Genomic DNA, 10,555 nt, shown 5'->3' on the forward strand with positions numbered 1-10,555 from the left:
GAGCCCAGGCCCAGCATGTATGTGGAACTTCATCCATCAGACAGGTTCAGTGTGGAACCCTGGAGCAGAACTCCCTGAAGAGAGACTAGAGGCAAGACCCACCCAGCTGTTCCAGGAGCAGAACATCTTACCAGAGTGGCACAACAGGTTCACTTCCAAGGGCTGCAGCAGGAAGAAATGGAGCACAGCAGATAGACCCAAGCCACACTCACCTGGATAAGTTTGAACCTGGTAGTCCAGACCTGGTGCTAAGGTAATAACTACCAAAGCTCAACACCAAAGGTCAGAAGACAGTGCTATACAAAATGACAAAGAGAAGGAGCAAAATGTATTCTCAGGCCCTGAGCCCACCCAGAATAAATGCAGAAGACACTAGCATAGAAGAAATTGTAAATCATACACCTGAAATTTCTGAAATAATAGTGTCAGAAGAAATAACTTCAGAAAGGTATAGAGGAAATCAGATCAGACATCATTTTTGAAGTAAAAAAATAACTATAATGAAAGAAATACTAAGTGCTTCTAATGAAGACACTGGTACAAAAAATAGAGCAGAATATAAAAATAATGGAATCCTTGAATGAGAAATATAAGAAAGAAACGGAATGCATGAAGCAGATTCAAAGTGCTATACAGGAAATTAAAACTTCAATCACAAGCTGGCAAAACCATTTGAATGGAAGTGAAAATAGACTTTCAGACCTTGAAGACACTGTTGCAGCTAGTTAAAAGGTAAGAAAAGAGTTGTTTAAAAGGTTAGAAAAGTTGTTTCTTAAAAACAACTAGGATGAGGAAAAAATAACTCAACATCTGTAAAATGATGCAAAAATGAACAACATAAGACTAATAGTCATCCATGAGAAATAAGGAGTCAATACAAATGATATAAAAAGAATATGGACAGAAGTAATATCAGCAAACTTCCCAAATATGAGAAAACAATCTGACATTCAGATAACTGAAGCATATAGAACTCCAAATAACATCAACCAATTAAAACCACACCTAGACATATAATAATCAAGATCACAGAAATTCAGCACAGGAATAGTATACTAAGAGCCACTGAAGAAAAGAAACACATTTAAAGGACCCATCAGAATAATGGCAGATTTCTCTTCACACATCATCAAGTCAAGAAGAGCATGGAGCAAAGTACTACAAGTCTTGCAAGAAAACAAATTCTAACCCAGACTGCTATACCCTGAAAAACTCTCTTTCAAGTATAATGGTGAAGTGAAATACTTCCATTGCAAAGAGCAACTAAAGAATTTCATGATGACAAAGCCAACCCTACACAGACTACTAAAAGATATTCTAGAGAGGGAGAAAAATGACCACAACTCCATGAATAAGAATGGAAAGAACCCATGAACTATGGCAAACAATTAAACATAGGAGAAAAAGAGGTATACAACAGCAGTCTTTCAATTATTCTTTTGTATACAGTAGCAAAATATTTCCATCAGCATACTCTACAAATGGACTTCTCCTGAACCCTATGGATCATTATTCTGTACAGGAAAGAAGTGGAACACAGCAGCCAGACCCAAGCCACACCCACCTGGACAAGTTCGAACTTAGTAGATCCAGACCTTGTGCTAAGGTGGTAACTCTACCAAACTCAACACCAAAGGCCAAAAGACAGTGTTATACAAAATGACAGAGAGAAGGAGCAAAATGCATTCTCAGACCCTACAGGGTGATATCTACAGGGTGGATAGCAAGGAAATAGCAAGTGATACCTGGTCACCAGCAAGCATCATGGACACTGTCCATGTCCACGGCATACTAGAACTTTGTGTGGTATATTATCCCCAAACTGTTAGATGTATGCTGGTCATATATTTGCCATTCCAGTGTTTATGCTATGTTTTATTCTTAGTAATTTTTTGCTATCATAAAAACTTTTTCTAGTTGATATTTTTGTATATATTAACCTATTCTGAACTGATATATTTTCTCCTAGTATCAGAAACCTTAAAAAGTGTATTTCCATTTTCCATTGACTTTATATTACTTATTGCTTGTCTTTTACACACACACACACACACACACACACACACACACACATACACACAAAAAAATATATATATAACTTGACATAAGATTGATACTGTTTTGTGAAAATCTTCAGTGACCTTTTAAATGGGTTCATCTAATATAGTTATATTTTACAAAGTGCTGGCTGACTACCATTTTGAGAGCTTTTTATTCTTTATCCAGGACCATACACCTAGTTCTCTTCTTTCTGGATTATGGTGTTTGTTATTTTCTACATGCTACATCTGGAGGTATTAGCATATTTCAAGTTTGTATAACTGGAAAATATTTTATTTTAGTTTTCAAAGATATGTTTACTAAGTATAAAATTCGATGAGGACAGATCTTTTTTTTCAGTCCCTTAATCTACTTTCTTATTCACTTGCTCTTTTTTTTTTCCAATGTGGAATAAGATGCTATTTAATTTTGTTCTTCCATGGATAATTTTTTTATGTATATACTTTAGTGACTTTTTTCTTTATAATTATTTTGGGACAATTTCATTTTTGTGTATCTTGGTATGATTTTATTCATATTTCTTGTGCAAAAGGTTCATTTTTTTTCTTGGAAATGTGGTGCTACAATTTCAACTAAATTCAGAATTTTTTTTTCCTTTGGCAGAACCAGGGATTGAACTCAAGCCCTTGCACTTGCCAGGCAAGTGCTTATTCTACTGAGCCATCTCCCCAGCCCCTACAGGTGCTTTAATCTGCTGAGTTATTTGGCTGGCTCTAGATGGATTTTGTTGTTGTTGTTTATGAAGACAGGGTCTTATTATGTAATTGAGGCTTACTTTGAACTATTTAGCCCAGGCTGGCCTCAAACTCATCTCCCTGGCCCCTAAATTCAGAAATTTTAAATATTTAAATATCTATTGCCTACCTCTTTCTACTTTGAGAATTCTAAATATATGAATATAAGTTTCTTGATTTTAACACAGAGTGAACTATTATATGACTGATCTGAAAATTCTTTCATCAGTTTTATATTAGATAATTTTTATTGTCATTCATTTAAGTTTGTAAATAATTTATTTATAATATGCAATCTATTATTAGTCTCATGCTATGTATTGATTTCAGAAATATTTCTCTAAAATTCACTCTGCATCTCATAACTTTCACATTTCAATATTTGTGTACAATTTTAATATGCTATATAATTATTGATTTTCAATAAAGTTAATGAGAAAAAAAGACAATAACGGCAGTAATTCTAATAATCCCAATAGAATGAACATGAGCCAAGTGATTAAATGGAAATGGAAAGAAGAGAACTAACAACAGTAAAATAACACAATGACAAGGTAAGTCAATATCTATCAGTTATGATCATCAATATAAATGGTCTCAGTTGACCACTCAAAATCAGATGGGCAGAATAGATCAAGAAACAAGACCCAACAATATGCTGCATAGAAGAAACCCATTTAACTCAAAAAGAAATTCAAATGCTGAAACTTAAAGGATAGAAAAAAACACTCCATAGGGCAGGAGTCCTATATACATATATTTGGTACAGGATCTCACTATGCAGCTCGGACTCATAGTGATCCTCCTGTTTTCAGCCTCCCCATTTCTGGGATTACAGGCTTGTGTCATCACACCTGATCTTGGTGGCTGCCTCAGCACACCCGGGGAATGGGGCCAGTGTAGTTTATGGTGCCAGGGATCAAATCCCAGTTATTGTGCTTGCCTAAGCAGGCCCTTAGTCTGCTGAGCTATCTTGTTGACCCAAGACAAAGTATATTTTAAGCCAGAACTGATCAAAAGAGATAAAGAAAGTAATGACATATTTGTTAAGGGAACATTCTGAGAAGAAGAGATAGCAATCATAATTATATATGTACCAAATAGTAGCTCACCCGACAGTATAAAACAAATATTAATGGATATGAAAAATCAGATAATCATGGTCCTCAATATACCAGTGTCAGAGATGGAAACATTAGCTAGACAAGAAATGAGAAAAAAAAATCAGAGCTTATCTAAACCTTTGAACAAATGAACTTAGATATTTACAGTGTTCCAATCCACATCAATAGAATACATAACCTCCTTAGCTGCACATAGAACTTTCTCCACAACACACTACATACTAGCTCATAGAACATGAGTAAGTAAATGCAAAGTAACTGAAATTATCTCATGTATTTATTAGAATACAATGCAATGAAAATGAAAGTCAATGGCAAAAGAAGCCACAAAAACTATAAAACTAAATGGAAATTAAGTAACATTTTCCTGAACAATCAGTGTCACAGATGAAATTAAAACAGAAATTATAAAGTTTCTAAAATTAAATGATAATGCCAATATAAAATATCAGAACTTATGAGATACAGTGAGAGCAGTCCTATAAGGGAAATTTACTGCACTGAATTCCCACATCAGATAAACAGAGCAAGCTCAAATAAAGAACCTTATGTTGAGCCTCAAGTTTCTAAAGAAAGAAAATACAGGTAAACAAAAAGCTTGTATGAGGTAAGAAATAATAAACATCAGAGAAAAATTAATGCAACTGAAGCCTGGGGAGATAGCTCAGTGGAATAAGTGCTTGCCTTGCAAGCATCAGGGTCCTGAGTTCAATCCCTGGTACCATAAAAAAATAATTAATGCAATTGAAAAAATATTAATCATCAGTGAATTGAAGGATTGTTGATTTTTTGGAAGATTAAATCAGATAGACAAATAACTAGTCTCAAAAAAAAAAAAAAGTAAAAAGAAGACTCAAAGCCCTGCAATAGGAATGAAAAGAGTGAAACCACAATTGACCCTGCAGAAATCTAGAAGATTATTACCTACTTGAAGAACCTGTGCTCTAAAATGATGGAAAACAAAGAAGATTCCTAGGCACATAGAAATCACCAAAGCTGAATCAAAAAGATAAAAATTCTCAATAACCCAATGTCAGTCAAGTTACTTACACATATTCAATGAAATTGAAGAACTAATTGGTAAAACTCCCCAAAAAGAGAAGCTCAGATTCTGGAGTATTCACTTCTACAAGACATTTAAAGAAGATATAATGCCACTATTTCTCAGACTTCTTAATGAAATTGAAAGGGAAGCAATACTTTCAAAGTTATTCCTAGAAGCAAATGTTCTCCTGATACCTAAACTAGAATAATAACCAATAAGGGCTGGTGAGATAGCTCAGCAGGCCAAGTGCCTGCTTAGGCAAGCATGGAGACTAGGGTTCGATCCCATGCACCACATGCCCTCCAGCCCTGCCACAGGGCATGCTGCACTGGCCACAGAGACTGGACATGATGGCGCACAGCTGTAACCCCAGCACTGGGGAGACTGAAAATAGGAGCATCACTACAAGTCCGAGCTGTGTAGTGAGACCCTGTATCAAATGCATTAAATCAATCAATCAATCAATCAACAAAAAGAAAGAAAAAGAAACAAAGAAAGAAAAGAACTATACTCCAATCTCCTTAATGAACATAGGTGGAAAAATCATTAATAAGACCTTGGCAAGCAAAACACAGCAAGTCATCAAGAAGATTACATACCATGAGCAAGTCAGATTCATCTCAAAGATGCTGGGATAGTCCAAAATATCCAAATCAAAAAATTTAAAACCACATTAGTTAACAAAACCAAGGACTAGAAAACATGGTCATCATATTAGATCCAGAAAAAGAATTTGACAAATTTCAACACACATTCATGATAAAAAACCCTACAGAGAATTGAAATATAATGTCTTTATCTGAATCTGATAAAAGCCATCTATGACATACCAACAGTCAGCATCATACTAAGTGGTTAAACATGAAAAGCTTTCCCTTTAAAATCAGGAACATGACAAAGATTTCCACTATCACTACTCTTATTCAATATAATTCTGGAAACATTAGCCAGATCAATTATGCAAGAGAAAGAAATAAAAGCAATAAGGATAGGAAAGGAAAAATTTAATGGTCATTATTTGTGGATGACATGGCACTCTACATGGAAGATTCCCCAAACTCCACCAAAAGACACCTAGATTTAATAATCAAGTTCAGTAGCATAGCAGGATACAAAGACAATACTTAAAAATCAGATAATACTTAAAATTCTACACAAACAATGAATTCACTGAAAGTGAATTTAGTGTCTTGCACAATAGCATAAAAAGTAGAATACTTAGGAATCAACATAGTGAAGGAATAGAAATATCGACAGTGAAAACTACAGAGCTCGAGGGCTGGCGAAATAGTTCGACGGATTAAAGCACCTGCAAGCAGGTGCAGGGGCCAGGGGTTAAATCCCCAGGCCTGTCATGCCAGCCCTGGGGCGCGCTGAGATGGCAATTGTGATGGAACACAGTGGCACGTGCCGGTAATCCTAGCTCTTGGGAGGCTGTAAACAGGAGAATCACCATGAGTCCAATCTACTCATGAGACCCTGAACACCCTGTAGACCTTTCCCTAAAATACAGAAAAAAACCAAAAAACAAAAAAACTACAGACTCTGACAAAGGAGATCATAAAACATAAAGATATCCTTTTCTTGGAGAGGCACAACCAATATAATGCAAATAGCCATGCTTCCAAAACTTTTGCACAGATTTCACGCAAGCCCCATCAAAATATGAACAGCATAACTCAACAAAACTAGACAAAATAATCCAAAACTTCATTTGGAACCAGAGAGTAGGGAAAGCAATTTTGGGCAGCAAAGCCATGGCAGGAGGCATCACAATCCCTGATTTGAAATTACACTACAAAGCTACCATGATAAAAATAAATAAATAAATGAATAAAATAGCATGGCACTGGCAAAAAAAAAAAAAAAAAGATTCAAGGATCAAGGAAACAGAACAAAATATATAAAATCAAACTCCAAACACACTTCATCTTTGACAAAGAGGCCAAACAACTTCACTGGATAAAAGATAGCCTCTTTAGTAAATGACAGCTAATGTTTGTGTTTAATGGACCCCCAAAGCCTCATGGAGTCATGAGAGATAGTGTGTGTGACGTGGTGTGTGATGTCAGAATTAAGGGTTTATGGTCAATTCACTCATTGGTTTGGCATCATCATAATCCAAGCAGCCTAGATAGAGTATAAAAGGGGTAAGAAGATGCTATTAAAATCTGTTGTTGATTTTGCTGTCTCCTGCCTGCCATGAACTGTTCTTCTTTGCAAAGAAGAACCCTACGCTGGAGCCATCTGATTATGGACTAAAACCTGTGCAAACTGTGAGACAAATAATCCCTTCCTTTCTTACCTTTGAGTGCTGGGTATTTTGTCTCAGCAGTGAGAAAAGTAACTAAGACAGTGGTGGGAACACTGACTTTCCATATGCCAAAGATTAAACCTAGATTTGTATTTCTCGTCATGCACTACACTAAAATCAAAATGGATCAAAGACCTAATCAAACAGAAACATTTAATCTGCTGGAAGATTAAATAGTGTGGTGGATTAAATAATGGTCAACCTGTAACACCCAGCTGAACTGAATCAGTGTGGTGCTACATATGGAAAGTTCACCTGAGGATTGTTGCCAACAGCAGAAAAGGAGAATCTAAGGGTAGGATGTTGTGCTGTAGGTTCTTCAGAGAAACTTGTCACATTAGTTTTCCTGATATGAACTCAGTTGCTCTCATAATTGAAGGAGCTTGGGTTCTTGCTATCACTGAAGATGGCTATGATTTTCTGCTGGAGAGTTCTAGTCCTTACATTGAGTGTCACTTCCTGGCTTCGGTGGGGATTTCTCATCCTGGGGAGAAAAACCTGCTGGCACAGACTTTCTAGCTTTCAGCATGACCTTTGGGCCTTCCTAGTGCAGAACCTTGACACAGATTTGCATGAGACATTGTTGTGGGCTCCAGGCCTTCAAACTGGACTTGTGCACGACATTGCCATGGGATCCAGCTCTGAGCCAGATTCACTGGCTCTCTGCACTCTTCTACATTTTTCTTTTTGGGTGAATATTATAAAATAATTTTGTAAATTATGTATCCTATGTTAAATCTATTCCCTTTCAAACCCTGACTTTAATAAATAGGTACAACTCTTGAAGGCATAGCTGTAGGTAAAGATTTATGAGGAAAACCCTGATTTTTGTACAGGAAGTATTACAAAGAATCAACAACTAGGATCACATTGTATTAAAAGGCTTTCACACAGCAAAAGAAACTACAAATAGAATGAGGAAATAATTATCAGAATGGAAAACATTTCTTATTAGCTCTTCCTTAAACAAAAGACTAATATCCAGACTATAGAAAAAATTCAAAAAATCAAATTCCCCGAACATAATGACTTAGTCCAAAAATGGGTATCTGGGAAGAACTGACATTTCTCTTGTGAAGAAACAGAAATAACAAATAAATATATGAAAAAAATGGTTGATGTCACTGGTCATTTGAGGAATGCAAGCTGAAACAATGCTGAGATTTCATCTCAATCTAGAAAGAATGGTTATCAGCAGGAAATCAATCAATAACAAAAAGTAGTGAAGCTGTTGCAAAAAGGAATCCTTCCCCACTGTTGATGAGAGTGTAAATTGGTTCAACTACTATAGAAATCAATTGGAGATTCTTCAAGCAACTAAAACTAGAGATTCTATTTCACCCTGTTGTGGCCTTTCTAGGTTCATAAAAGAGTTAAAAGCATCATACTACAGTGATATATGTATACCAATGTTTATTGTAGCATAATTTGTAAAAGCTAAATCTTGGAAACAACCCAGCCCACCAATGGATGAACAGATAAAGGTAATATCATTTTATATTCATTGGAACACTACTCTACCATAAAGGAGGATAAATTCGAGACATTTTGAGGTAGATAGAAGCATATGAGACCGCACTTTTATAGGAAATAAATGAGGCACATATCAAATGTTGCATTGTTCCTCTGTGTGAAAAATCCAACTGGTGAATAAGAACCAAAATACATGAAAGCTATTGGGATATAGGAAGAAAATGTGCAAAGGGGAAAGGGAACAAGGCGGAAGGTGGACGAAAAGGCAGAGAATGGAGATAAGAAAATAAGAAACGAATAGAAGGACAACAGAAATAAAATTTTATGTAGGGAGGGGGGAAAGGAATTGAAGGAAAGGGAGAAAATGGAAAATACTTAGGATATAATAATTGCATGTACAAATTCCCTCAGATGAATGTAATCATTATGTATACAAAAGTATAACACTAAAACTAATTTTTAAAGAGCAAGCACAGCCCCACCCCCAAAATGGTATTTAATAATAATTTAAAAAAAGAAATTAGGGCCACTGAGATAGCTCAGCAGAACAAGCGCTTGCTTAGGCAAGCACAGGGACCTCGATTTGATCCCCAGGACCGAGTGCTGCACCAGCCCTGCTTCCAGTCATGCTGAGCCAGCGATACAGTCTGGGTAGGCTGTAATCCCAGTGCTGGGGAGGCTAAAAACAGGAGGATCACTAGGAGTCCAAGCTGCGTAGTGAGACCCTGTACCAAATATATTAAAAAAAAATGGCATGAAAGAAGAATAGAATTCATTATCTCTTTTATTTTCTGCATGCAGCTTTATTGGGTGGTACTAGCTCTCCTGAAGTTGCAGTCAGAATGAGCTGGGACCATCATCATCTGGTGTGGCTGTGGCTGCAGAATCCTTCAGGGTGGGTCCTCCTGCAGCCGGTAGGACCTGTGAACACCTTTGGGCCATGGTGGCAGGCTTTCCCCAAGGCTGGTTCTCTTGCAAGTTGATTTTGTTACCAGAGGACAATTAGGCATCTCTTCATCTGCTCAATTGGGAAGGTGTAATTGACTCCCAGGCAATGGGATTAAGGATTCTGCTAACTATTCTGTACTGCACTGAAAAATGTCTCCTACAACTTGAATCTCAGGCTCCAACTGGCAAGAATGCCAAATCTGAGATATCCTACTATAGCACATGTTAGCTAAGACAGCAAGGGAAAAGCTAAAATGTCTTTTATTACTAACTTTGGAACCCTTCTATAGTCTTTGCTACTCACAGGATCTATACAGGACTGTGAATACCCAGAAGGGAAGCTGAGCAAGGCCATTTGGGGGCTAGCTACCCTAGGCTGGAACATTCTCCCGTGCACTTATCTTTTTCTCAATCTCCTATTCTCTCTTTCTCTCCCTCCCTCCTCCTCTTTCAAAAAAATATTCAATGACAAAAATCATTTCTATAATCCCTACCAGGCTCTTTTCACTTTCATTCACCACTGCTGTGTGTTATGCCTATGTCCAAACCAATTGTTAGGGGACAGATTAGACTTGCTGTAAGTTTAGATCATTTAGCATTCACCTTTCCCAAGGGAGGAGTAGCTCATATTCTTTAAACATGGGTAGAATAGATCCTCAAAGTATTAGCAGGAGTTTAACTGTAAGGAAGAAACAGAATAGCTTTGAGTGGGTAACAAGAATTTTCTGGGCTGGGGGTAGAGCATTTAGTTACCATGTGCAAGGCCTTGGATTCAATGCCTCACACCAGGGGTAGAAAGAAAGACAGAGAGAGAGAGAGAGAGAGAGAGAGAGAGAGAGAGAGAGAGAGAGAGGAG

The sequence above is a fragment of the Octodon degus genome, unplaced genomic scaffold (genome assembly GCF_000260255.1).
Source record: "Octodon degus isolate 3935 unplaced genomic scaffold, OctDeg1.0 scaffold00055, whole genome shotgun sequence".
Lineage (NCBI taxonomy): Eukaryota > Metazoa > Chordata > Mammalia > Rodentia > Octodontidae > Octodon > Octodon degus.